Raw genomic sequence first — 15008 nt, 5'->3', positions numbered from 1 at the left:
ACTTTCTTTTCTCATCTGAAAATGATGAATTTAGGAAAAGTTATCCCTATGGTTGTTTTCACCCAAAATTCTGATTATAATTTATAAATTGGCTCAACCTGCATTTGAAAGCCAGACTCCCACATGATCCATTCAGACTCTCATGGGGAAATTTACTTTTTATCTCTTCTTTTGTTTTAGTCATAAACATTACCCTTGTTCTTATGAGAGATCTTTGGAAAACTCTTTGTAGTACTGTTAGGTGTCATCTACCAATGACCGCCACATCCCTCCAAAGAGTTGCCACATTTATATACCTTTCAAAGGTTCTCCTACCTAGGGACAAGTGAGAGCTGAAATTTGGGTGGATCTGGGTTTGAATATCTAGTCTGTCCTGTGATTCCCAAGCCATAAGACCAGATGCAGGTTTGCATCACACCAAAGGAAAGGGTGCCTTTTCCCTCCAAGTCAACTAGTAGAGGCCCTGTTTCTTTCCCAGCCTTATCCCAGGATACCATTGGATTCAACATGCTAGGTGCTTCTGGTTATCCCAGAATTATAGGCTTGAATGAATAAATTCAATACTTACCGTGCAAAGCATGCAATTACCTGAGGTATTCACAGTGATTCCCATTCCAGACCAAGATTTCATTATACCTGGATAGATGGGTTTTCTTCCAGATTTTAGCCCCTCCTTCAAAAAAAAAAAAAAAAAATTTTTTTTTTTTCATACTCAGCCTGCACAGAAGGGGCACCTGAACATTACAACCTGCACCTGAACCTCTGCGCCTTTGTCCTTCAGCCACAGAATTAGCAGAGTCCAGCCCCATAGGGAAGGAATGGGGTGTGGGGGTGCAGAGAAAGAGATGGTAAATCAGAGCAATAGGAACATGCTGGTCATGGGATTTCTGTGCTGGGATAGGAAGGATGCTTTTTGGTCTACCACGGTGTGGCCGATTTATACTCAACACTTCTGTCTACGTCAAAAAACCTTTGATCACTGAAGTGATTTTTAGGTACCCCAATATAATGAACAGGCACATGGTAGATAAAGAAATTGGATTTCTGGTCCCCAAAAGTTATATTATTCCACCATTATAAAGGTAACTGGGGATTTTGTGATTATTCTTCAGTAAATATGAATTTAATTAGTATCTGTCAGTTGACTTGGATCTAAGTAATTCTGGGACTCTGACAAGTTTAAGCCTTTGGACCTGCAAAGTTGAGGATTAGCCCCTGGACCATGGTGAATTCCCTGAGTTAATGCCATCTTGGAGATATTTTGAGAGGCATCAGTCAGCAATGCTTGGCAATACTTCTTTCTGAACAGAACCCCAGAATCCATTGAGTCAGGACAGCCAAAACAGGAGTGTTGTCTTCAATATTTCTGAGCGCCATCCCTAAACCACATTATTTTCCAGTACTGTTTGAGACTCCTTTAAATTGTTTAGAGGGCTGGGTATTTTTGCTATTTTTAAAGCAATGAAATAATACGTCTTTACCAACTCTCTGACAATGCCCTTTATATTAACAAAACATGCATTATTTCATCTCAGTCTAATTAATATCATGTTTAATAGGTATCTCAATCCATGCTAGTTTTCAGCACTCTTTTCAAAAACAGCTAGCTTAAGAATTTTTACTAATTTAATTGAGAGCAGTCTTAAATTAATTGTATAATTAATCTTGTCAAATTAAGTAACATTTCATACACTACCTTATTAAAGAAACTCGAATATTTTAAATTAGCATGCTATTAGGCATTAATAAAGAAGTTCTTCTTCTGTATTGTTCTGCTTTGTAACACAAAGAAGGTAATTGCAATATAAATTGTAATATAAAAGCTAATTTCTATAGTACATTAATAATTAGATACACATTATTCCCCTTTATATCTTTTCTAATTCAATGGACAAATCTTTTTTCTTTTTTAAAGAAAAATTAGTCTCTAAATGCCAGAATTTAACTAGTGTATTAACGATCATATTTAAAAACTAGACCATGGAACAGTTTCAGGAGTGGTCTAGTTAAACCACCAATACATCAGCTGTAAACAGCGATAGTGTCAGCTATGGAGAACGTGATCACCTTGTGGAATCAGGCACATCGTCTTTACGTTGGTTGCTCTGACGGTTGTGAAGATGCACTACATCTATTTCTTAGGTGTGAGTGAAGAGCTCTGATCTTTGATGTGTCCTTGGGGATTACATTGCACAGTTTCCTCACATCTAAACCTGAGGTCTTTTCTCCAGAGATGGCCAGGTATGACCGTGAGGGCGATGTACAGAAATGGGGATTCAAAAGTATGGTGAGCAAAGGGGTGGGCAGGAAGGACAGGAATGCATAAAGACTTATCGTCAATATTTTATCGACAGAGGGAACTTACTTTCAAGGTCAAAAAGCATAGCTTCTTACCTTCTGTGAGCACACACATTTTCATAAATATTGGTTCTGAATTTTAAGTTTCTGATGAAATGTTAGCCTTAGTAAGCTACATTCTAGACATATACCACATTCCCTAGTAACCCAGAAGCTAGCTAGATTTAAATTATACCTTATTTACCGATGATGATTAACTATTAGCACAGATTACAAGAGTTCAAAAGGTTGATATTGATCATTCTGTGCCTGTCAAAATTTATAGCTCTTAGTAATTGTTGTTGAGCCCTGGTGGCACATTGGTTAAGAGCTCAGTGGTGAACCAAAAAGTCGGCAGTTCAAATACACCAGCCACTTCTTGGAAACTCTGTGAGGCAGTTCTACTCCGTCCTGTAGAGTTGCTATGAGTCCGAATCAACTCAAAGGCAGTGGATTTGATTTTGGGTTTAGTAGTAGTTGTTGTTAGGTGGCATTGAGTTGGTTCTGAGTCAGAGACCCTTTGTGCGATAGAATGAAAAACTGCCTAGTTCTGCCCATCCTCACAATTCTTATTTTTGAGCCTATTGTTGCAGGCACATTATATTCAATATTCTTTACCAACACCATAATTCAAAGACATTGATACTTCTTTGTCTCCCTTATTTATTTTCCAGCTTTCTCATGTATACGAGGAAATTGAAAATATCATGGCTTTGGTCAGGAACACCTTACTCCTCAAAGTAACACCTTTGCTTTCTAACACTTTAGAAAGGTCTTGGCAGTAGATTTGCCCAATGCAATGCATCTTTTGATTTCTTGACTGCTGCTTCCATGGGCGTTGACTGCATATCCAAGTAGAATGGAATACTTGACAACTTCATCATTTTCTTCGTTTATCATGATGTTGCTTATTGGTTTGGGTGTGAGAATTTTTATTTTCTTTAAGTTGAGATGTAATCCATACTGAAGGCTGTAGTCTTTGATCTTCATTAGTAAGAATTTCAAGTCCTCTTCACTTTCAGCAAGCAAGGTTGTATCATCCTCATATCACAGTTGTGAAATAGTCTTCTTCTGATCCTGATGCTACATTCTTCTTCATATAGTCCAGATTCTCATGTTGTTTGATCAGCATACAGATTGAATAAGTATAGTGAAAGGATACAGCACTGACACACTCCTTTCATGATTTTAAACCACACAGTATCCCCATTTTGTTCAAATGACAGCCTCTTAGTCCATGTACAGGTTCCACGTGAACACAATTAAGTGTTCAAGAATTCCCATTTTTGAAATGTTATGCGTAATTTGTTATGATCCACACAGTCGAATGCCTTTGCATAGTCAGTAAAACACAGGTAAACATCTTTCTGGTATTTTCTGCTGTCAGCCAAGATCCATCTGACTTCAGCAATGATATCCCTCATTCCACATCCTCTTCTGGCTCCAGCTTAAATTTCTGGGAGTTCCGCGTAGGTGTACTGCAGCAAAAAATTTTGAATTAACTTCAGTAAAATTTTACTTGTGTGTGATATTAATGATATTGTTCAATAATTCCACATTCTGTTGGATCACCTTTCTTTGGAATGGGCACAAATATGGATCTCTTCCAGTCAGTTGGCCAGGTACTGTCTTCCAAATTTCTTGGCACAGACGAGTGAGCACTTCAAATGCTGCACCCGTTTGTTGAAACATCTCAATCGGTATTCCAGCAATTCGTGGAGCTTCGTTTTTCACTAATGCTTTCAGTGTAGCTTGAACTTCTTCCTTCGATACCAGCAGTTCTTGATCATATGCTGCCTCCTGAAATGGTTGAATGTCGACATATTCTTTTTGGTAAAGTGACTCTGTGCACTCCTTACATCTTCTTTTGATACCTCCTGTGCCATTCAATATTTTGTCTACTGAATCCTTCAGTTTGCAAACCGAGGCTTGAATTTTATTTTCATTTCTTTCAGCATGAGAAATGCCAAGCACATTCTTCCCTTTTTGGTTTTCTAACTCCAGGTCTTTGCACATTTCATTATAAAACTTTTCTTTGTCTTCTTCAGCTGCCCTTTGAAATCTTCTGTTCAGCTCTTTTACTTTATCATTTCTTCCACTAGCTTTAGCTACTCTATGTTCAAGAGCAAGCTTCAGGGTCTCTCCTGACATCCATTTTGGTCTTTTCTTTCTTTACAGTTTTTTCATGACCTTTTGGTGTCTCCATGTATGATGTCCTTGATGCCATCTCACAGCTCATCTGGCCTTCATTCATTAGTGTTCAATGTATCAAATCTATTCTTGCGATAGTCTCTAAGTCATACGGACCATGTGTTTTGGGCCTGGAGGTTGTATTTTGGGTCTCCTGGACTTGTTTTAATTTTCTTCAGCTTCAACTTTGAACTAACATTTGAGCAAGTGACGGTCTGTTCCATAGTCAACCCCTGGCCTTGTTCTGACTGATAATTTTGAACTTCCCCGTTGTCTCTTTCCACACATGCAGTCTGTTTGATTCTTGTGTATTCCATCTGGTGAGGTTCACATGTACAGTCACCATTTATGTTGTTGAGTAAAGGCATTTCTAATGAATAGGTGGTTGGTCTTGTAAAATTCTATCATGCAATCTCAGGCATCATTTCTTTCACCAAGGTAATATTTTCCAACTACTGATTCTTCTCTGTTTCCAAATTTTGCATTTCAATCACCAGAAATTATCAATGCATCTTGACTGTATGTTTGATCAACTTCAGGCTTCAGAAGTTGGTAAAAATCTTCAATTTCCTCAACTTTGGCATTAGTGGTTGGTGCGCAAATTTGAATAAAAGTCATATAACTGATTCTATCCTATCACTGACAGTGTTGTAATTCAGGCTAGGTCTTGAAATGTTGTTTTTGACAATGAATGTGGTGCTGTTTCTCTTAAACTTTTTATTCCCAGCACATTAGACCATATGATTGTCCAATTCAAAATGCCAATACCAGGCCTTTTCAGCTCTCTAATGCCTAGGATATTGATCTTTATGTATTCTATTTCACTTTTGATGATTTCCAATTTTCCTAGATTCATACTTTGTACATTCCAAGTTCAGATTATTAATGGACATTTGCAGCTATTTCTTATCATTTTGAGTCATGCCACATCAACAATTGAAGGTCCTCAAAGCTTTGTTCCACCCATGTTAAGATCTACTCTGTTTTGAGGAAGCAGCCTTTGCCCAGTTGTATTTTGAGTACCTTCCCACCTGAGGGGCTCATCTTCCAGCACTATATCAGGCAATATTCTAATGCTATTCAAAAGGTTTTCACTGGCCAATTTTTTTAGAAGTAGATCACCAGATTCTTCTTCATCTGTCTTAGTCTAGAAGCTCCGCTGAAACCTGGAAACCATGGGTGGTATTTGAAATACTTGTGGGATAGTTTCCAGAATCACAGCAATGCACAAGCCACCACAGTACAGCAAAGTGACAGACAAGTAATGAATAGTTTGTAGTAGGCATTCAAAAGCATCTTGATAAAGTATGTCTAGATAAATAAAAATGCTCAGAAATCATGTTAATGTCAGTATGTATGGTTGGCCTAATGAAAAAAAAAATTTTTTTTTCTAATATAGTTTTCTAACTTTTCTTGGTAGTGGCTATTATCTGAAAATGGTCAATAAGCTTAAGATTTTTCTTTAAAGAAAAATGAAATAATACCTATCAAATCTTTTTTTTCTAAGAAGAACAATTTTAAGGTACTGGAAAAATATAAAATTTTTACCATGCAACTTAAAAAAAACTATTAAAAATATTAAGTTTAATGGGCTAAGTCTATTGGAATCTTACTGACATCAGATATTGTCTATCCTATGAGAATTCTAGCCTTCCGTGTAGGAGACCCAGGTTCAATTCCCAGCCTACAGAACTCATCCATAAAGTAAAGCATTATAACGACGTGTGCAAAGAGCTGGAGATAGAAAACAAAAAGGGAAGAGCATGATCTGCATTTCTCAAGCTGAAAGAACTGAAAAAAAAATTCAAGCCTTGATTTGCAATAGTAAAGGATTCTATGGGGAAAATATTAAACGATGCAGGAAGCAACAAAAGAAGATGGAAGGAATACACAGAGTCGCTATACCAAAAAGAACTGGTTGACATTCAACCATTTCAAGAGGTAGCACATGATCAGGTACCGAAGGTACTGAAGGAAGAAGTCTGAGCTGCACGGAAGGCATTGGCGAAAAGCCAGGCTCTGAGAATTGACAGACTATCAACTGAGATGTTTCAACAAATGGATCCAGCACTGGAAGTGTTCACTCATCTACACCAAGAAATCTGGAAGACAGCTATCTGGCCAACCGACTGGAAGAGATCCATATCTATGCCTATTCCCAGGAAAGGTGATCCAACCGAATGTGGAAATTGTCGAACAGTATCATTAATATTACATGCAAGTAAAATTTTGCTGAAGATCATTCAAAAGCAGCTGCAGCAGTGTATCGACAGGGAACTGCCAGGAATTGAAGCCGGATTCAGAAGAGGACGTGGAACCAGGGATATCATTGCTGATGTCGGATGGATCCTGGCTGAAAGCAGAGAAAACCAGAAAGATGTTTACCTGTGCTTTATTGACTATGCTAAAGCATTCAACTGTGTGGATTATAACATATTATGCATAACATCTCAGATCATACTGGCCATGCTGTTTGAAATCAGTTGCTTTTCATTGAAGAATACAGTTTATCCTTCCCCTTATTGCATTAGCTATTTTAAAAATGCACGTGTCCCACACAAAAGTTTAGGCTGTCCTTAGAGCGCTTTTCACCCACCCCTTCCTCACTGACAGATTGGGTAAGTGGAGCATTTTCCACAGGTGTTTGTGTTTTAAAGTGGACCGCCTCCATCCTGTTGACTTGTATCAGTCCCGCCTCTGTGCAAAGCTGGGCCCTCCTGTGCCAGCCATGGCTGGTGGTGCCCTGCAGAGTCGACCCTCTCAGGGGCAGCCTGTCTCCTTCCCATCAGCTGCCTTGTCAGATGTGCTGCACAGCTGTGCTCTAGCTTTGACGCTCATGCTGTCAGGTGTATGGCTCGACCTGTCACCACCCTCCTGCCAGCAGGAAAAACACTGGACATGTCCTAAGCCAGAAGTAGGTCCCAGAAATAAGCATTAGGTTTCAACATTTACTCACCAAACAGTCTTAAATGTCTCAAATTCTCCAACCTAATTAACAATGATTACTTTTTTTTATTATGTATTCCCAAACATCACTATGCTTTATTATTGGATACATACAGTTAATATCTATCATTTCTTTTTAAGAGATATGCTATTTTACTGTTTAGAATTGCCTTTTTCTTTAATCTTATTTTTTAAACTCAGTTACAGTAATTTTTTTTTTGGTGTATATTTCTATATTTTAATGCATATATAGATTCATGAAAGGAGCTTTAGTGGCACAACAATTTAGCACTCATCTGCTTAACCCACCCAGTGACTCCACAGGAGGAGGACCTGGAGATTTCCTTCTGTAAAGATTACAGCCCAAGAAACCCTGTGGGGCAGTTCTACTCCGTCACATGGGTTCTCTATGAGTCAGAATCGACTCCACAGTACCCAACAACAATAACATAGGTTCTTGTAACCACACCCAGGATACGGAATAGCTCTCTTACCCCAAATTTCCTTGTTCCAACTTTTTGTTGCCACATCTTCCCCAGTCCCTAAATTCTGGCAACCAACGGATCCTTTCTCCATTCCTATAGTTTTTGCTTTTCAAGAATGCCATATAATGGAATCCTACAGCACATAACTTTTTGAGTCTAGCTTCTTTCATTCAGAAATGTCTTTGAGGTTAATCCAAGTTGTTTATTGTAGCAATAGTTTGTTCCTTTTTATTTCTGAGTAGTATTCCATTGTATGGATGTACAACAGTTTGTTTATTCAATCACCCACTAAAAGGACACTTGGGTTTTTTCAGTTTGTGGCAATTATGAATAGAGCTTCTATAAACATTCATGTGCTGGCTTTTGTGTGAACATTGTTTTTATTTCTCTAGAGTAATTACCCAGAAATGGGATTGCTAAGTCATACAATAAACTCCCATGGAAACAGTAGTCAAGAAACCAAAGGACATATCACATTGGCAAATCTGCTGCAAAAGACCTCTTTAAAGTGTTAAAAAGCAAAGATGTCACTTTGAAGACTAAAGTATGCCTGACCCAAGCCATGGTATTTTCAGTCACCTGATATGAATGGGAAAGCTGGACAATGAATTAGGAGGACTGAAGAAGAATTGATACCTTCAAATCATGGTGTTGGCAAATAATTGTTGAATATACCATGGACTGCCAGAAGAATGAACAGGTCTGTTTGGGAAGAAATTCAACCAGAATGCTTCTCAGAAGTGGAGATGGCAAGACTTTGTCTCATATACTTTGGACACGTTGTCAGGAGGGACCTATCCCAGGAAAAGGACATCATGCTTGGTAAAGTAGAGGGTCAGAGAAAAAAGGATGGTCCTCAATGAGATGGATTGACACAGTGGCTGCAACAGTGGGCTCAAGCATAACACCTATTGTGAGCATGGCGCAGGATCGGGCAGCATTTCATTCTGTTATATATAGGGTCACTATGAGTCAGAACTGACTTGACGGCACCTAACAACAACAACAACTTTATGAGAAAGTGCCAAACTGTTTTACAAAATACGGTACTATTTTGTATTCCCACAAGTAATGTATGAGAATCCCATTTGCTCTGCTTCTTTGTCAACACTTAGCATTGTCTTGACAGATTGATTGTCATTCTAATATATGTGTAATGATATTCTATCATGATTTAATGTTGCATTTCTGTAATAGCTAATGATGTTGAACATCTTATCATATGCTTATTTGCCGTCCTAATCTTCTTTGGTAGAATTTCTTTCACTCTTTTGCCCATTTTTTAAGTGTGTTGTTTGCTTCCTATTGAGTTTTGAGAGTTTTTTACATATTCTTTGTACAAGATATCAAGATATGTATTTGCAAGTATTTTCTCCCAGTAGTAGATTGTTTTTTCCATTTTCTCAGTAATTGCTCTCACACAGCAGAAGTATCTAATTTTGATGAAGTGTAATTTGCCAATTATTTTATGGCTTTTTGTTTGTTTTTGTCTAAGAATTCTTTGTCTAACCCTAAATCACAGTTTTTCTTATTTTTAATGTTTTTTAAAAGTTCTATTGTATTAGTTTTATATTTAGATCTACAGTCCATTCTTGGTTAATTTTTGCATAAGATGTGAGATTAAGTGGAATTTCATTTTTTTGGATAAGATGATCAATTGTTCCAACTCAATTTGGTCAAAAGATTATCCCTTCTCCAATGAATAACCTTTGTACTTAATCAAAAAATCAATTGACTATATTGGTGTGGGTATGTATCTAGACTATTCATTCTGTTCTATTGATCTACGGGTCTTTCATCAATATTGCAGTGATTTGTTTATTTAGCTTTATAGTATGCCTTAAAAGAGTAATCTGATCCTTCCATCTTTACCTTCATTATCCAATATTGCTTCGGCTATTATAGTTCCTTTGCTTTACATGTAAAACTTAGAATCAAATTTTCTATATATATAAAAAAAAAATCTGCTGGGATTTTGATAGCAATTGCATCAAATTTGTAGGTATATTTTGAGAACATCTTTACTATGTTGAATATTCCATTCCATGAAAAAGCATGTTTCTCCATTTCTTTAGCTTTTCTCTGATTACTTTCATCAGCATTTTGTTGTGTTCAGCATGTTTTGGTAGCTTTATACCTAAATATTTCATTTGTTTTGGAGCTATGGTAAATGTGTTTTTAAAATAAATTTGGTTTCCAGCTTTTCATTTTTAGTGTATGTATTTAGTATATGTAACATATACTACATATTTTAACATATTTAGTATATATAATATATTCAAGCTACAATGGACTGGACTTAAAATGGTCTTTTTGTTGTTGTTGTTACATCTTATCTTTAGTAACATGTACTACATACAATGTCAAAACATATCTGTAAGTTTACATGTACTGTTTCCAATCTTCAAAGACAAATAAAGATTGGATTTATAAAGATACTGAAAATAAAAGGCAGTAATAATGAAAACTAAAAATAAAAAGAGGTATTTGACTTAAGTCAGAGCTGACTTACAATGGAGTTGTCAGAATGGAACCATGTCATAAGTCAGGAACTACCTGTGTATAGAAATACCATTGATTCTTGCATGTTGACCTTACAGACTGCCAGTAAATTGTCCTAAATACACTTAGTTCTAGGAGTTTGAGTGTAGCATCCTTGAGAATTTCTATGCAATCATGTTATTTATAAATAACAACAGTTTTATGTCTTATTCTGGGTGCCTACTATTTCTTGTTCATATCTTATTGCACTGGCTGGAACTTTAAATACAATGTTGAGTAGAAGTGGTAAGAGTACATATCCTTGCCTGTTCCTGATTTTAGAGGTAAAATGTTCAGTCTTCATAATTAAGTATTATGTTAGCTCTAGGCTTTAATAGATGCTCTTTATCAGACTGAGGAAGTTGCCTTCTGTTTCTGCTTGGCTGAGAAGTTTTTATTTTTATTTATTTATTAATCATGAATAGATATTGAATTTTGTCAAATGCTTTTTCTGCATCAATTGGTACATTCATGAGTTTTTGCTTCTTTAGGCTGTTAATACGGCGGGTAACACTGATTGGTTTTCAAATATTGAAACACCCTTGCATCCCTGTAATAAACCTTGATCAGTCATAACGTATTTTTTCTATATTGCTTAATTTCCTTTGCTAAAATTTTGTTCATAATTTTTGCATCTATGTCCGTGAAGAGGTACAACCAGAATGCCCCTTAAAAGCACGGATGGCAAGACTACATCTCACATATTTTGGACATGTTATCAGGAGGGATCAGTTCCTGGAGAAGGACATCATGCTTGGCAGAGTACAGGGTCAGTGGAAAAGAGGAAGACCCTCAACAAGGTAGATTGACACAGTGGCTGCAACAATGGGCTCAAGCATAAGAATGATTGTGAGGATGACACGGGATCGGGCAGTGTTTCCCTCGGTTGTACATATGTTGTACTATGAGTTGGAACCGACTTGACAACACCTAACAACACTGTCCATGAGAGGTATTGGTCTGTAGTTTTCTTGTCATGGCTTTGCCTGGTTTGTTTTCAGGATAATGCTGTTTTCATAAAATGAATTAAGTATTCCTTCTCTGTCTATTTTTTTGAAGAGATTGTACACAGTTGGTTTTATTTATTTTTTGTTAAATGTTTTATGTAGAGTTCACCAGTAAAAGTATTTGGATCTGGAAATCTCTCTTTTGGAGGGTTTTGAACTATGAATTAAATTTCTTTAATAGTTTTAAGCTATTCAGGTTATATGTTTCAACTTAGGTAAGTTTTGCTAGTTAGTAACGTTTAAAGACTTGGCCCATTTCACTTCAGCTTGTGGTTTTATGTGCACAGAGTTGTTAACACTATTATTATCTTTTTAATGGCTGCGAAGTATGGTAATATTTCCTTTTTTATTCCTCAATTTTGTTAGTTTATGTCTTCTATCTTTTATTTTTTGTCAGTATTGCTAAATATTTATCAATATATTGATCTTTTAAAGGAAGTAGCTTTTGTTTTCATTGATTTTCATATTGGTTTTGTGTTTCCCATTTTATTAATTTTTGTTTTAATTCTTATTATTTCTTTCTTCCCACTTGATTTGGACTTATTTGCTCTTATCTTTCTAGTTTCTCGTGGCGGCAGTTTAGATTATTGATTTGACTTTTTCTCATTTCCAATATAAATAGTCTGTAAACATCCCTATAAGCATTTTTATAGCACCATCCCACAAACTTTGAAATATTGGATTTTCCTTTTCAATCAAGTCAAAATAATTTTCAGTTTCTTTTCCTTCCTTGACTTACAGATTATTTAGAATTGTGTTTTTAAAAATGTTTAATTTCCTTTTATCTTTTTGTTATTGATTTCTAGTTTAATTCATTATGGTCAGGTAAACTACTTTTGTTGTTGTTGTTGTTAGGTGCCATTGAGTCAGTTCTGACTCAGATCAACCCTGCGTACAACAGAATGAAACACTGCCTAGTCCTGCACCATCCTCAAGATCATTGTTATGCTTGAACCCATTGTTTTAGCCACTGTGCCAATCATGTTGTTGAAGGTCTTCCTCTGTTTCACTGGCCCTTTATTTTACCAAGCATGATGTCCTTGTCCTTTCAGATAACTACTTTTAGATTATAATTATTTCACATGTGTTAAAGTTGTTTTTTGTTTGTTTAGCACCAGGACAAGGTCTATTTTAGGGACTGTTCCATGTGCACTTGAGCAAAATGTATATTCTGCTGTTGTTAGGTGGAATATTCTATAAGTGTCCATTAGATCCAGTTGCATGAAAAAAAGTGTTGTTCAATTCTTCAATATCTTTGCTGATTTTCTGTTCTTTAGTCCTATAGATTACTGTGTACAAAGTGTCGAAGTCTCCAACTATAATTGTAGATTCGTCTAGTTCTCTTTTAAGTCTGTCAGTCTTTGCTTTATGTACTCTGAAACTCTGTTTTTAGCTGTATACACATCTAGGATTTATCACACAGACCAACCCTGGTAATGTGGTAGGGGACTACGGGGATCATTAGGGGCCATCTCGAGGCTGATGACCACATGACTGTCAAACCATTGCCATTGAGTCAATTCCAACCCATAGTGATCCCATAGGACAGAGTAGAACTGCCCCATAGGGTTTCCAAGGAATGGCTGGTGGATTTGAACTGCTGGCATTTTGATTAACAGCCAAGCTCTTAATCACAGTGCCAACCAGGGCTCCTACATCACTGTTAGGTCCATTATGTAACATTCCCACTCCAGGTCAAGTCAGTTTACTTATGACTAGGTTATTACTTGTGGGAGTCCCTGGATGATGCAAATGGTTAATGGTCTTGGTTGCTAACCAGAAGGATGGAGGTTCAAGTCTACCCAGAGGCACCTTGGAAGGAAGGCTTGGCAATCTACATCCAAAAAATCAGCCATTGAAAATGCTGTGGAGTATAGTTCTACTCTGATACATATGGGGTGGCCATGAATCAAAATCTACTCTATGGTTTTTTATTTTGTGTGTCTAGAATGCTGTCAGTCTAGGGCTGGGAAAAGTTATACAGACTAGCTTTAAATCTTTACAGTTTCCTAAGGCATTTCAATAGTTGAGAGAAGCCCAACCTATTTCCTGAAGCTCACAGAACAGTGAAAAATGAATAGGAGCCAAGAGAGTCACAAAAATTGTGGTATATTTTAAATGTCTGTATTTAATAAGCTAATACATTTAGCAAATACATGCAAATGTAAGAGCTGTATTTATACCTTCATTTGGACATACCTTGACAATTATAAATCTGAAGACTTTTAAGAATGTAAAACCCAAGAAAAATAGCCATTCGGTCCGGCCTTTATAACAACCCATATACAGAGATTATCGTGCCACTTAATTTTTCAAAATCTACCAGCAAGCCTCACAAATTCATTTGCCTGGAAGTCACCAATATTTTCTGTTCTGCTGTTCTGATAAAGTTTGGAACCCAAGAGCTAGCTGCTTAGCAACATGGATTTTCTATGGACCATGAAAGCCAAGTATGCTTGCCTGACCCTCTTAATCACTAATTATATTTGAGTTGGAAACTCAGTGCAGAAATGGGACCTGGCAACTAACCAGCCACTCAGTAGCATTAATTGGGTTCAGTTCATTCTACTGGAACTGTAGATAAAAAAGAAGGAGAAAAGACTATCGTTAAGGTTTGGGGTCACAGTTTATGCCATCATAAATGCTCTAACTACCTGTTTTGTCCCCACCTCCCCCATTTAATTTAAGCTTGCTATATTAAGTGCTTTAGTGTGATGTTTAGGAGTAAAATTTCTCAGACCTCAGCACCTAAATAATTACGTATTTTTTTTCTGAGCAATGGTTTTTTTATACAACGGACTCTATGGATGAGGTTTTTGATCACATTTTCCTGTTGGTTTCAGAAACATAGATGCTAAGAGCTCAATTGCAGCCTTCTTTAGCAAGTGTATACAGATTTTATGCCCTGGTTTTAGTTACTAACTTGACCACGAGTTTCGTCTTATTTTCCCTCCTATCTTCTTCTCTCTCAACTAGTCACCTGATTTCCAGTAGTTATTCATAAAAGGCACTTCAAATTCTGTTTGGTTAAAGAAAATTAGAATAGAAGGATGGGAAGAAGAAAAGGAGAAAGGGAGGAAGCAGAAAGGAAAATATTCATAAGCCTTGTAAGAAAGCCTTTTAATAGTAAGTATATTTTGAATAATTAGAGTTATCCAAACAGGAAAGCACTGCCTTGTGAGTTAACCCAATGGCGATCACTGCAATAAAGGCCATGTGGCCACTTTTCAGATGAGTTGTAAATGAGGTTCAAACTCTGGAGAGAGACTATGTGTACACCTGTCCCTAAATTAAGACTGCTTCACTTCCAAAGAACTGAAAAGTTTATTAAACGAGCTCCACTCCTTCTTTTCCTAATTATCTGTGGTAAGAAATACTAATCGAAACTGATACACCCTCTCCTCACTCATCAACATGGTTAGGATCCAAAGAGTAGATCGTCATTCAAAATCAGTGTTATATAAATTTGGAGGATGACCACATCAGATCACAAAATGGAAGA

This window comes from Elephas maximus, chromosome 1, assembly GCF_024166365.1.
Source record: "Elephas maximus indicus isolate mEleMax1 chromosome 1, mEleMax1 primary haplotype, whole genome shotgun sequence".
Taxonomy (NCBI): Eukaryota; Metazoa; Chordata; class Mammalia; order Proboscidea; family Elephantidae; genus Elephas; species Elephas maximus.
Note: the sequence above shows the minus strand (reverse complement) of the source record.